Source organism: Mobula birostris, chromosome 2 (assembly GCF_030028105.1).
Source record: "Mobula birostris isolate sMobBir1 chromosome 2, sMobBir1.hap1, whole genome shotgun sequence".
Taxonomy (NCBI): Eukaryota; Metazoa; Chordata; class Chondrichthyes; order Myliobatiformes; family Myliobatidae; genus Mobula; species Mobula birostris.
The window spans coordinates 126,690,963-126,705,526 of NC_092371.1; positions in this window are offsets into that span (position 1 = coordinate 126,690,963).

Sequence of the window (14,564 nt, forward strand, 5' to 3'; positions counted from 1 at the left end):
CCGAATGGATTGAACTCTGAACTCTGACGCCCCAAGCTGTGAAGTCATCGTGCTAACTGCTACACTGCCCTGTGAACCAAAACATTGACTTTCCTGTTTAACCCCTTATGTGAAATTAGCTGTGCTGTATTCAGTCCTAAGAGAGAAGCACTTGCAGTCAGGAAGTGTAGCACAAGAAGGCATGACCTTGGAGATCTTCTATCTGAGAGATTTATTCTGTACCTGTGCAAAGGATTCCTGACATGGTAGCGTAGTCTACGGTGAAGCTTTGTTCTGCCTATATAAAGGAAGCAAATACTTTATTGGAGACTAGTCAGAGCAGACACATTAGGATGGGCTCAGTTTGAGGGATTATCCTATAAATATTTGGTGTGACCAACACACAACCTTTAAAACTGCATTAATTCTCTCCGGTACACTTCTGTGCAATTTTACAGGAAAATAGACTAATAGGTTTTTCCAAATATCTTGGAGAAATTTTTGACAGATCTTCTACAGACTTTGGCTGTCTTGCTTGCTGCTGACCATCCTGGTAATACTAGATAGCCTTGATGATCCAGAGGTCAGAACACTGTAGAGGACATTGCATCTGTTGTAGTACTCTTTGTTGTGGTTTTACTGAAGGAAGTTCTTGATGACCTTGGACATGTGTTTGGAGTAATTGGCGTGCTGCGGAATGAAATTCGGACTGATCAAATGCTGCCTGGATGGCATTACATGATGGATGACAATCTGCGAGACTGCCCCTGTCTGCAAATGGAGCAGCAGTAATTTTGTGCTGCTCTTAGTTTTCTTTCTCTCCCCCTAGTTTAAACTTTGAATTTAAAATTTTTATTTGCTGATTCTTGAGGGGGAACAATATGTCTATGTCTACGAGAAGAGGGAAGAATTTACCTGAAACTAGTGATAAAGGTAATGGGAAGGGAAAGGTGCAAAAGGAAAGATCTGATGAAATGCCATCATGGGCTGAAGATATCGTTCGGACACTGAATTCAATTAAGGATCAGAATGGGTCAATTAAAGACCAACTGGAAAAGAATAGTAATGAAATGAAGTCATTTCTGGGAAAACTTAAAGACCTGGAAACTCAAGTTATTACACATGAAGAGGAATTGAAGATAATTAAGCAAAAGTTGTCTGAAGCTACAACTCATTCGGAAAGATATCAAAATAAGATTATAGACCTGGAAACTAGGTCTCACTGAAAGAATACATGAATTGTTGGGCTGCAAGAAGGAGCTAAAGATGGAGATTTAACTGCTTACTTGGGTAAGCTTTTCCACGCTTTATTTCCTACTATTTTATCAAAGCTGCCTGCTATAGAAAGGGCACACAGGGCGTTTACTTCGAAATTGAAGGATTCTAGTAAACCAAGATCTGTTCTGGTTTGTTTTCATCACTTTAAAATTAAAGATCAAATAATGCAACAGGCAAGAAAACAGAGAGTTTTTATGTTTATGGAGTCTGAGCTCCGTTTTTACGAAGATTATCCAAGGGAGATAATGGAACAAAGATCAAAATTTGCCCTGGTAATGAAACAAGCATATGATAAAAACTCTTTCCCTCTTTGAGGTACCCAACAAGACTTAAAGTTTTTCCTGCTAATTCTCCTCCTCGTACTTTCTTTGATCCAAAAGTTGCACTGGACTTTGTTCAGGCTATACCCACCACTGTTACTGACGCCGCTGCTGAATGAACTATCTGAAAGGTGGTTTGGCTATCTGTATATTATTCGCATTTTGGAAAGAAGATTTATGAAGGTCATTTGTATATTTCATTGAGGGACTAATTAAAGAAGTTAAGGAGAGTTGTTCATTATTGCATATTGTTGGTTTTCCTTTGGAAAGAAGATTTACGGCTCAAGTATGACTGCCTAAACGATCATCTGAACCTTCGACTAAGAGAAGAAGATAAGGGGATTTGTTCCTTTAATTTAATACTTGGTTTGAGTTTTTTTTGTTTCTTCTTTTTAATCAACTAATTGGTAGTTTTTTCTTACTAATAGAGCTATATATATATTTGGGAGGGTTTAATTACTTATGATATTATTAATTAGTATTTTTGAAAATTCAGCTAGGTCAAATATACTATTAATTTTTTTCTGTTTTATTATAACATTTTATAATTGAATTTAGAGTTTTTTTAGGGAACTAATATTAAACTTAATGATGACGCTGGTTTTTCACTCTAAGAGATAACATTATTTTGGTTCTTTCTTGTTTATCAGATGATTGAATGTAAATACCTTTCTTTGCTGAGACCTTATTGTCTTTTCTACAAGGTCATTCTACTTTTTTTGCTAACTGGGAGGGTGGGGCAGGGAGAAAATACAGACGGAGCGGTCAGTAGCTTTGAACTCTATCGTAGATTGCTTGCCTTTTTTGGGCTTCCGGGTGTGGGTGGCTGGGTTTAGAGTTAGGAGTTTTTTCCCATTGGGTGGTTCCGGAGTATGCGTGTTTTTTATGTGGTTGTATTCTTCATCACCCCCATTTTTGATCATCCTGTATTGGTATGTGCTCTGCGCATGTATAAAATAGAATGAAATTATAGTATGGTATTTAAATGGATTAATATAATAAGTTGGAATGTATGTGGTTGGAATCATCCTATTAACCAAAAAAAGACTTTTAAAATTATTAACTGATTCCAACCTGGTATAATTTTTGCTCAAGAGACACATATCAGGGCAGGAGATCAAAATAGATTTTTTTGATGGTGGAATGGTTTGCAATTCCACTCTACTTCTCAGAGTAAAACAAAAGGCGTGTCTATTTTTATTAAATCTAATATATTTATTCAAGAGGATATTGAATCAGATTCTAATGGTAGATTTTTAATCGTTAAAGGAGCACTCTGTTTACAGAAAAGTTGTTTTGGTTAATTTGTATGGTCCTAACTTAGATGATCCTTTTTTAAAAAAGGTATTTGCTTTACTACCTGATTTAAATGAATATATGCTGATAATGGGCAGGGATTTTAACTGCTGCTTAAATCCTATGATTGATAAGAGCTCAACCAATCAGCGACTTCCAAATCGATCGGCTTCATTTATTAATTCCTTTTTGATTGATTTTGGGTTTATTGATTCATGGAGGTATCTCCATCCCGATAACAGAGAATATTCTTTCTTCTCACATTTATAAAAGATATTTGAGGATCAATTATATTATAACCGATCCCCGCTCTTGCCTATTGTTAAAAATTGTGAATATGATGCTATTGCTATATCTGATCATGCGCCTCTGAGTTTGTCTTTTGAATTTGATGATGTCATTCTGGCTCGTCCACCATGGCGCATGTCTCAGACATTATTGCTAAACTCTGACTGACTGTTTCATTAAAACCCAGATAAAAGAATTTTTTCTTTTTACTGATATGGGGGTATGTCTAAATTAATCATATGGGATACATTTAAAGCATTTTTATGTGGTCAGATTATTTCTTATTCAGCTAAACTTAAAAAACAGACTAAAGCAGAATTAAATAGAATTTCAAAACAAATCAAAGATTTAGATAATATCTATGCAATTTCCCCCAATATTGATTTATTTAAACGAAGGGTAGAACTTCAATCACAATATAACCTGTTATTTGCTTATCCATTGAAGTATATTTGCTTAAGTTAAAGAGCCTATTTTATATGTTTGGAGATAAACATAGTAAACTGCTCGCATCTCAATTAAAAATGGCTGCAGCCAAAACGCAAATCATGAAAATTCGTAGGAAAGATGGTACCTTAGCTCAGGAATATGAAGAAATTAATAAGATTTTTCAAAATTTTTATGCTGAACTTTATTAATCTCAATGTCCGTTAGAATCCTCTGAAATGAATGCTTTTTTACGAAAGATTGTTCTTCCTAAAATCTCGGCTGAGGATCAAAAAACTCTTGATGCTCAAATTACTGAAGCCGAAATTCATAAAGCTATTTTTTCAATGCAATCTGGTAAGTCCCCAGGACTTGATGGCTATCCTGTAGAATTTTATAAAAAATTTGGAAAATTGCTTTCTCCGTATATGTTGGAATTGTTTAAGGATTCTTTTGTGAAAGGTGATTTACCCTCTACTTTTTATGAGACTTCTATTTCTTTAATTCTTAAAAAAGATAAAGATCCCACTGACTGTGCTTCATATAGACCTATTTCATTACTGAATGTCGACATTAAGTTTCTGTCAAAGATAATGGCCAATCGGTTGGAGAATATTTTGGGTAAAATTATTTTTAAAGATCAAACAGGCTTTATAGAGGGTCGCTATTCTTTTTCAAATGTTTGGAGACTATTTAACATTATATATTCATCCTCTTTTAAAACTCCACAATGTGTTGTATCTTTGGATGGTGAAAAAGCGTTCGATCGAGTCGAATGGAAATATTTATTTAACGTTTTAGAGAAATTTGGCTTTGGTGCTAATTTTAATAATTGGATTAAAATGATATATAAAGCCCCTATTGCTACTGTTATCACTAACAATTGTAGGTCTTTTTCTCAGCTTTCACGGGGGACAAGGCAAGGCTGTCCATTAAGTCCTTTGTTGTTTAATTTGATATAAGAACCCCTTGCTATTGCTCTTCGTGAGGCTAAAAATATCCATGGGATTTTTGTGAATGAGACCATGCATAAGATCTCTCTTTACGCTGACGATTTATTGGTTTATATATTTGATCCTGATGAATCTATTCCTGCCTTGCTAAAATTACTTAATGAATTTGGAGGTTTTTCAGGATATAAAATAAATTTTAGTAAAAGTGAATTGTTTCCTTTAAATGATTCTGTCTCTATATATGATAATACTCCTTTTAAAGTCACAGATTCTTTTAGATATTTAGGTATTATAATGACTAAAAAAATAAGGATCTTTATAAAGCCAATTTTGTTCCTTTAGTAGACTCTATGAAGTATTTATTTAGTAGATGGAGTCCTCTTACATTTTCACTTGTTGATCATATTCATATAGTTAAAATTATGATTTTACCAAAATGTTTATATTTATTTCAGAATATTCCTGTTTTTTTGACTAGGAAGTTTTTTTGATCAGATTGATTCTATTATTTTATCTTTTATTTGGAATAATAAAAGACCAAGAATTAGTAAATGTCACTTACAAAAACTGAAAAAAGATGGACGTCTTGCTTTGCCTAATCTAAGAATGTATTATTGGGCTGTTAATGTGCGATACATGTCTTTTTGGTTATATTGGGTTGATAAGAGTGATCGGCCAACTTGGGTAGACCTGGAACTGAAAGCTGTAAAACAGTTTTACTTAATCTCATTATTGGGATCTGCTTTACCTATGCAATTAGCTAAAGTTGTTAATTTAAACCTATATCCTGTGATTAAGTATTCTTTACAAATTTGGCTCCAGTTCTGCAATTTTTTTAATCTTAAAAAATTTAAACTTTGTAGTTTAATTCATCGATATTACTTTTTAAACCTTCTTTGAGTGATCCAATTTTTTTACTTTGGAAAAATAAAGATATTAATTCTTTTTTGGATTTATTTAAAGAAGATAGATTGATGTCTTTTGAACAATTAATTGATAAATATTCTCTTTCATACTTACACTTTCTGCAATACCTTCAAGTTAGACATTTTTTACAAAAATATTTGAGTAATTTTCCTTACATATTGGAGGCTGACCTGTTAGATACTATCATGAGTATGAATCCTTCAATCAAGGGTTCTACTGGAAGAATTTATAATTTATTATTACAATGGGATAAGCATCCTTTATCTAAGATTAAGCAGGATTGGGAAAAGGAACTCAATTTGACTTTTATGACGGAGGATTGGATGCAGATTTTGAAGTTGGTTAACTCTTCTTCAATTTGTGCTAACCATTCATTAATTCAATATAAAATTGTACATCATTATCATTTGATGAAGGAGAAACTTTCTAAAATCTTTTCTAATGTTGATAGTCATTGTGATAGATGTAAAACTGAGATAGCCACACTGACACATATGTTTTGGTCTTGTCCTATATTGGAACAGTTCTGGAAGTCGTTTTTTTCAACAATTACTAAAGCACTTAAAATTAATCTACAACCTAATAAATTAACTGTGCCTTTTGGAATAATTCCTCAAAATATTCATGGTATTTCTGTGTCTGACCAACATGTTATTGCATTTGTTACATTGATAGTTAGGAGGGCCATTTTGTTGAAGTGGAAGGATACATCAGCTTTCACTTTGCCACAATGGTTCTCTCAAGTGATGCTATGTCTTAGTTTGGAGAAAATTAGAAGTCGAACCTTTGAACCTTTATTTGATTTTGAGAAAAGATGGGGCTCATTTGCTCGTTATTATCATTTGAGCTGATTGATAGATTTTTTCCACCATCTAATTGTTGGTATATTTTCTTTTCTTGCTGGCGGAAGCTTTTTGTATGACGCATGGCTCCGGGGTTGTACACCTAATGGGTTCTTTTTTTTCTCACTTTTTCTGCTTAATAGGTTTTGTTTTGTTATCAAATTTTTTTTAATCTTTAAGATACTGTCTTTTTTGAGACATTGTAAGTGTTGTTACTTCAATGTACTCTAATTATTTCTTTTGTATAATATAACAATAAAAAGATTTGAAAAGAAAAAGAAAGAAAAGAAAGACAATCTGCTTGTACATCTCAACATTGAGAATTTCCTTAGAAATTCCTTTAAGGGTAAGGGAGACAAACCAATATAATGCAGGAGAGTGAAGCTTATTTCAGTCATAATATTGAAGAAGATTCTTAAAGTTTGCATCCATTCACGCTTGGAAAATCATAGACTTTTAGAGGTGGATGGAATTTTTTTGTCAGGAGGAGGTCATGTTTTACAAACCTGATAAAGCTTTTAAGGAAATGACAAAGATGATTGATGGGGGAGGGTCAATGGTTGTGTATGTGCAGCCTATCATTTCCCTGTGTGCAACGACATGGACTTCAGTAGAACCTTTGATAAGGTTCTTTGTGAGAAATTGGTCCAGAAGATTAAAAGAGAGTTGGTATAATCAGATACAAAATTGGCATGGTGATAGGTGGTGGTTGAGGAATATTATTCTGACTGGAGTTCACTGACCACTAATGGTCCATAAGGGTTAATGCTGGGACCTCTATTGCCATTAGGAATAAATGATTTGGATGAAAATTTAAGAAGGTTGTAGCCAACGCTAAAATTGGCAGGCCATTAGCTAGAGAGAAGGGTTGCCAAAGCAATCAGTGGAATATAGGCCAGCTGGAAGTGTGGGTAGATAAATGGCAGATAGAGTTTAATGCAGGTAAGTTTGAGGTATTGCAGATTTCTGGTGCCTGAAAATGGGCTCCATATGGGACCTGTAGCTTGGTTCAGCAGTTGCATATTAGGGTGTGGCAAAATGGACTATGGAACAAGTAGTTGAGGACAGGCTTATATACAAAGAGCAAAAGGTGCAGTCTCAATAAAGCTATATACAACTGGAGTAAGACTGATTGGTAATCCAAGCATTTTGCAAAAGATGTCTGATGTATATGTACTTTCCCAAGTGTCCACTGAGCTAACTGTGAGACCACTGTTGTGAACAGAGACCAGTTCAGTTTCTGAGTAAGGATGAACTCAGAGACCAATTTTGTGATGCATCACCCTCTTTATTTCACAATGAGAATACATTCCCAGCAGGTTGGAAAGCAAAGCCTCAGAAGACAAATGTTTACCAAATCCCCAAGAACAGCCATTTGTGAACAGGAGCAGTCAATTAATAGTTTGTTCTCCAGCATACAGTGTATCACACTCTCCATCTTGTAGAGGGATATTGAACTTATGAAAACAATATTTTTCAAGCCAGAAACCATCTTTCAAGATGGCAACAGCAAACTATGTGATTAATGGTGCCGTCTTGCAAACAATTCACAAAACTAGTTCTTTCACTTCTTTTTCAAATTTGATTCTACTACTAAGCTGTGTGATTGGAACCTGTGATTTACATTTTGCTGATGTATTTTTGGGCCGATTGACATCTTTTGGGCCTTTGCTGTCTCCTAGGGAGTTCGGAGAGGTTGGGAGTGGGCATGAGGCCTGGAGGCCTGCGTAGCTGGAGACAGGGCGTGAGCCAATGATTGACTCCATCGATTCTCTCTAACTGAAGTGACAAACAAGGTTGAAGTCAACAAAAATAAGAGCAGAAGACAGGCGTGTGTTTGGCACCGTCTCTCTGCATTTGAACAGTCTTTGTACCATTCACAATACCTGCTGTCAGAGGAGAGAACAGGAGTGTTGGTGTCTATGTTGCAAGGATTGATCAGCGTGGCCTGTCACTGTGGACTTGTGTTGGGGGAATTTGAGGTTCATGTTGCATGTGCTTTTGGATTCTGGTTACACTTTTTCAATGTTTCTGAGTGATCTGATTGGGGCAAAAGACGCGGACTTTAACTCTTCGAGGATTCAACATTTCCTTATTTTGTATTTCAGACAATAACAGGTTCAAGGTGAGGTCTACAGTCCCCGGTCTGCTCCACTCCAGGATTTCATGCACTACATCACAAGTGCTCTGTGCACCCATCATTTAACAGTTTCAATCAGATCTCTTCACATTATCTTTATCTGTTCTGCTCAGTGTGACTGGGTGAAACACACATAGAAGTGGTCCTAGTGTGGGGATAGGATGCTCTGTAACAGTGTCTGTCCTCAAAACCATCACATTCTCAGACTGTGCACAAATTGTTTAAAGCAGGGTTCAAGGAAAGGGGAATTCCCAGAGTAATTGATCCTGTTGCCCAGAGGAGGCCCCCACCCATGTGCAGTTGTTCAGTGTGGATATTTTCAACAAATATCTCTGCTTTGATGGCTGTTTCACCAGATTGGTGGATTTCTCACCAGAAAGGCTGAAATGTGGAGCTGAGTGAATGATTCTCTCACTGTTCAGTGTGGCTTCTCAACACAACTGGTAGGTCACTGGGCACTGGGAAATAATTTAGGATTCAATGGTAGTTAATTATCAACAACATTAAACAGTTACAGCCAGCACTCCTGTCAGGGTTGGGAAGTAATATCTGTGAAATGGGAGGGAGGATGAAAAAGTGACTTCAAATGATATTTCTCCAGGAAAGGGTGTGTTGACTGGGATTTACAGCCCCACAACCCAGCACTATTGGACACTAGATGATCAGAGGTGACCTTGGTTGAGAATGGTTGATCAGGACTTCTGGCAGGACAAAATCCGTGAACAGTGAATGGGAAAGAAAGCCTTACATTGCTGTTAATTGTGAATGACCTGTGAGCCCCCTGTACTGCTGGCTTTAGTTTTGTTGGTTCATGTTAATAGCTGGTAACTATACACATAGTTAATAAACATAGCCTAGGGGACTTTTCAAAATCCCAAATGTTGCAGAGAGGGTTGGATCCGGTGTGTGTAAATCACTCTGAGCTTGGTTTAATCACTAATGATGCCACAGATGTGTTGTTGCAGGTGAGCGAATGTGTAAAAGTTAAGAACAGAGTTTATCACATCTCACTGTTTGTTATCTGTAAATATAACAGAACGTCTGGGAAAGAAATTCTGGTTTATTCTTTGATAAATATAATTTCCACAAATCCACGAGTGTTATACCATGCGATATAAACACCACTGCTGTCATAGGGTCTTTGGTCTTTGTCCAATTCCATTTTGAATTCATTCACAAGTTTCTTGTAGTCATCGTCTGCCTGCTCAAATACCCTGTGACACATTGGAATAAATTTTAAACAATTTTAATGTTAAATTTACAAAGGAACACAGTCTAAATCCCTCAGGTTGAAAGGGAGCTGTGATTGTCACTGCCTCTGACTTATCATTATCAATCCCAGATAATGATAAGCAGAGGATGTTCACCATTCTGAGGCTTCGAATTCACTTCTCTCTCCCCCTGTTCTTCTCACTCTCCACCCTCATCATCCTCCCCCTAGACAGATAATTTCCATGGTTACAACCCTGATGGCCTCCCTCCTATGTGACTGCTGCCTGCTGTTGGGAGTTACTTGGTGTAGGACTCACATCAGGAATTGTTTGCACAAGTGTTGCACAAAGCTCACACTCCACCTGTGTTTGGTTGCTGCATTGCGGTGGAAACCACATTGTGAACATAAATGTAGTACACTAGACTGGGAGAAGAGCAAGTGAATTCCTGCCCTTTGTGGAAAGGTTGTTTAGATCCTTAGACGGTGGGAGGGGAGGAAGCAGATGGACAGGTGTTGAACCTCCTACAGTTTCCTAGTATGGGATATCAGACTAACAAGCAATCTCTTCAAAATGCTAAAGGACACAGTGAGGGATCATTGGTTGTCAAATTTTGATGGCACTGATGGAAACTGGGTATAATGATACATTGGAAGTGGAGAGAAACCGTAGGAAAAATATCATAGAGATGGAGAGGGCGTAAGGGACGTTCAGCAGGATGTTGCCTGCGATTAGTGTTCAATTACGAAGGGCTCCGGGAGGATCTGGTCTGATGTACCTGGTGAGGGTGATGCTTACACTGGATGAGAGAATTGTGGAAGCTGAGTCACTGACAGCATTTACGAAGGCCATGTTCAAGTTTGCTGATGTCACCACTGTCGTAGGCTGTCAAAGGTGGTGATAACTCAGCATTTGGAAGGGAGAATGAAAATCTGGCTGAGTCTGTCACGGTCCTGATCGGTTATTCCCTGGGTCCCTTTAAATTTACTTTGGGTCACGATCAGGATCATTGACTCCTTGTTTTCCTTAATTCATTGTTTCCCCATGTTTCTTGGGCTCTGTAATTAAAGGCACATGAGTCTCAGCAGAACGAGCGGTATTTAGTGTCGGGCTTACAGCTACTCGGCGTTAGATCGTCATCAGACGTCACCAAAGCAAGTGCAAGCAAGTCACCCTGCCTGAACGAGCCACGTTACATCGCCGGGGCTACTCCAGTCTTCTCCCCGAAGCGAGTGCCAATAAGATGCTTCTCCTCACCATAGACAGCCTGTTAAGTTACCTTGCCTGATCGAGCCGCTAAGCTGCCCCACCGGAGCGGGTCCATCAAGTTAACCCGCCGGAGTGAGACTAGAGCCTCTATCTATAGTTCCTAGACCGCGTCAAGGGTTTGCCACTACTTGGAGCCATTTCGTCTCAAGGTATGAAATGTCTATCGTTGTGTGGTACCGTCTCTTTGTGTGCTCGTCTCTGCTGAGTAGGTCCGACCATTTGCCACTACTCTGAGTTAGGAACTGTCTCCTCGTGTCCTCGTCTCCGCTGGGTAGGTCCAGCCGTTTGCCGCTACTCTGAGTTGGGGAATCCCGTCTCTCAGTGTTCTGCGTCCTGTGTCTAAAAGAAGAGTCCCGGCTCTATGTCTTGTGTCCAAGGAGGAGTCCCGGCTCAGTGTTCTGTGTCTAAGAAAGGTCCAGGCTTCGATGTTTCGAGTTCCAAGTCTAGGCTTCTGATGTTCCGAGTCCCAAGTCCAGGCTCTGATATTCCGAGTTCCAAGTGCGGGTCCCGAGTTCCAAGTCCAAGGCCGGGTCCCGAGTTCCATGTTCCGAGTTTCAAGTCCAAGTCTGAGTCTAGCCATGCTTATTCCCACTTCTGCTTTGTTCACTCCTTTATCTCCCTATGAACAATCCTTGCTTCCCTGCTTTCCTAGTAATGATAAATAAACTCTATTCTTGTTAACGCTACAGAATGTGTTTGTGCCCTGCTTTTGGGTCCACCTGTACCCACACTTGTGACAGAGTCGTGGCATAACAGCAACCTGTTACTCAATGTCAGCAAGACCAAGGAAATGATAATAGACTTCAGGAGAAGGAAACCAGAGTTCCATGAGGATCAGGGGTGGAGAGGGTCAGCAACTTTATATTCCTAGGTGTTATTATTTCGGAGGACCTGTCCTGGGCCCAGCATGCAAGTGCAATTATGAAGAAAGCACGGCAATGCCCTGAGCTCATCCCCCTTTCCTATGAGACCTCTTGCATTGAAATATATGCAGCTCAAGACACAAGTTGCACAATGTTCAGCTTTTTGACTTTTGAAATTGTCTGATGCCTTACCAACGTCTGTCTCCACAACCTCTCCACTGACTGTTCTGGCACTCTGGTTCCCATCCCCCTGCAACTCTAGTTTAAACTCCACCATGTAGAATTAACAAAAATTCTACTAGGATATCAGTCTCCCTTTAGTTCAAGTGCAAGTCATCCCTTCTGCACAGTTCCACCTTCACTGGAAGCAAGCCCAACGATCCAAAAATCTTATGTCCTCCCTCTTACACAAACTCCTTAGCCACATATTAAACTGGATAATATTTCTAGTTCTGGCCTCACCAGCAGGTAGCAATCCTGAGATCACAACCCTGAATGTCCTGCTCTTTAAATTAGCACCTAACCCCCGCACGCCCTCTGCAGAACCTCATCACTTGTCCTGCCCATGTCATTGGTACCAACATGGTCCACACTTGGCCCTGGCACCCAGGAGGCAACATACCATATAGGAATCTCATTCTCACTCTCAGAACCTACTGTCAGTTCCCATAACCAATGAAACCCCCGTCGCCACATAGTGCCTCTTCTACCCCCTGTGCTTCTGAGTCACAGAGACAGACTCAGTGCCAGAGACCTGACCACTGTGACTTTCCTCTGACAGGTTAACCTCACCCCCCAAAAGTACCCAATGTGATGTATCTGTTGTTGAGGGGGATGGCCACATGTGTACTTTGCACTGTCTTCTTAACTCCCTTCCCCTTCCTGACTGTCACCCAGTTTCCCGTATCCTGCACCTTGGTTGTAACAACCTTGCTGTATGTCCTGTCTATCACCCCTTCACCCTCCGGATGATCCGAAGTTCATCCGTTTCCAGCTCCATGTCCTTACACATAATATTAGAAGTTACAGCTGAATGCACTTCTCGCAGTTGTAGTCGTCTGAAACACTGAAGGTATCTCTGCCTTCCCCTATCCCACAAGAGGAGTATTCAAGTATCCTGCCTGGCATCGCTACTGTCCCAGCTGATCAGATATAAAGAAGGGAAGGGAAAAAAACCTAACCTGGAGCTTTTCCTTTCTTTGGTTTCTCTGACTGAAGCCTCAAAGAGCTAAAGCCTTAAGACCACCTCTCTGACTGTCCACTCACACAGCAACCACTGCGATGACTCTGCACTTGCCCCTGCCTTCCTTAAGTTTGCTCTTGCTAATCAAACCCAAGTGCCGATTGGTCACTGGTCAGAGCTCAGTTACACTGCTGCTACCTCCTACTAACTTTTTCTAATCAGGCAGTGGACCTGAGTGAAATCCCCTCCTCTTAAAATTCTGATACCTGGATTTGGATCAATCTTTCTCAAATCCACTCATCGCACGATGCTCAATGTTCAGATTTTTGACTTTGCCTGATGTCCTACCTACATACCTACATCTGCCTCAGCAACCTCTCCACTAATTGTTCTGGCACTCTGGTTAAAGCCCCACCATGTAGCATTAACAAACCATCCATTTGGATATAAGACCCTCAGATCAGGTTCAAACCATCCTTTCTGTGCAGGTCACATCTTCCTTGGAAGAGAGCTGTTGATCCAAAAATCTTATGCTCTCCCTCCCACACCAACTCCTTGTCAGTTCTGATGAAACTTTCACCTGTAATGTAAACCCCTTTCTGAGAAAGGATCTAATGTTTTCCTGGCGTATATGATGAATAAATTCTTCTTGGGCTTCCAGCCTGGTGCAGGTGTGAATTCTAACCGATGTTTTGATGACAAACTCTGCCAGCTTCCTCAGGGATGATGCCCAGATATGTCCAGTGCAGTGGTATTTTTACTCCCGTAGTTAGTTCCTCCTGATTGGTCAGACCTCATCAAATCTCCCACCTTGTTTACAAGCAAATTCCGGTTCTTACTTAGAGCAAGACCTTTGCCTTTGTTAAAGTTCTTTTCCTCTATTTTTATTTCAATGACTTGCTTTACCAGGGTAGTCCCAAAAGCCATTGATGCAGCACAGTAGATTTGTGCTGTTGAAGTCAATCCTGTGGCTATTGTAAATGCAGTATTCTGAAACTGCTGATTACTCTGGGTATCCTCCAGTGCACCTTAATGCAGGTTTCCACTGTGCATCCCATCTGGCCGATATATGCTGCACCACATTCACAGGGAATACTGTAGACACCAGCTGCCCAAGTCCCAGGAGCATAGGAGGTATATCCATTTGGGTTACCCGGAGAAATCAGTGGTAGCAGAACACTGCATTTGCAATGGCGATCAGATTGACTTCAACGACACAAAACTACAGTGTGGTGCCAATGGCTTTTGGGACTGCCTGGTGGAGGAAGCCATTGAAATAAAACTAGAGGAAAAGAATTTGAACAAGGAAGAGGGTCTTGCTCTAAGTACGGACTGGAATTCAATAGTAAATAAGGAGCGAGAGCAAAAATCTGATTGGTAAGTCCTCATCCAATCAAGAGGGACAGATTACGGAATCATAAACACCATTGGACTAGACATACCCAGGCTTCATCCCTGAAAATGATAGCAGAGTTTGTTATTGAAATGTCAGTTATAGTCAATACCTATACCTGGCTGGAAGCCCAAGAAATGTTAATACCACATCCCATTCCCATTCTGATATGTCTATCCACGGCCTCCTCTACTGT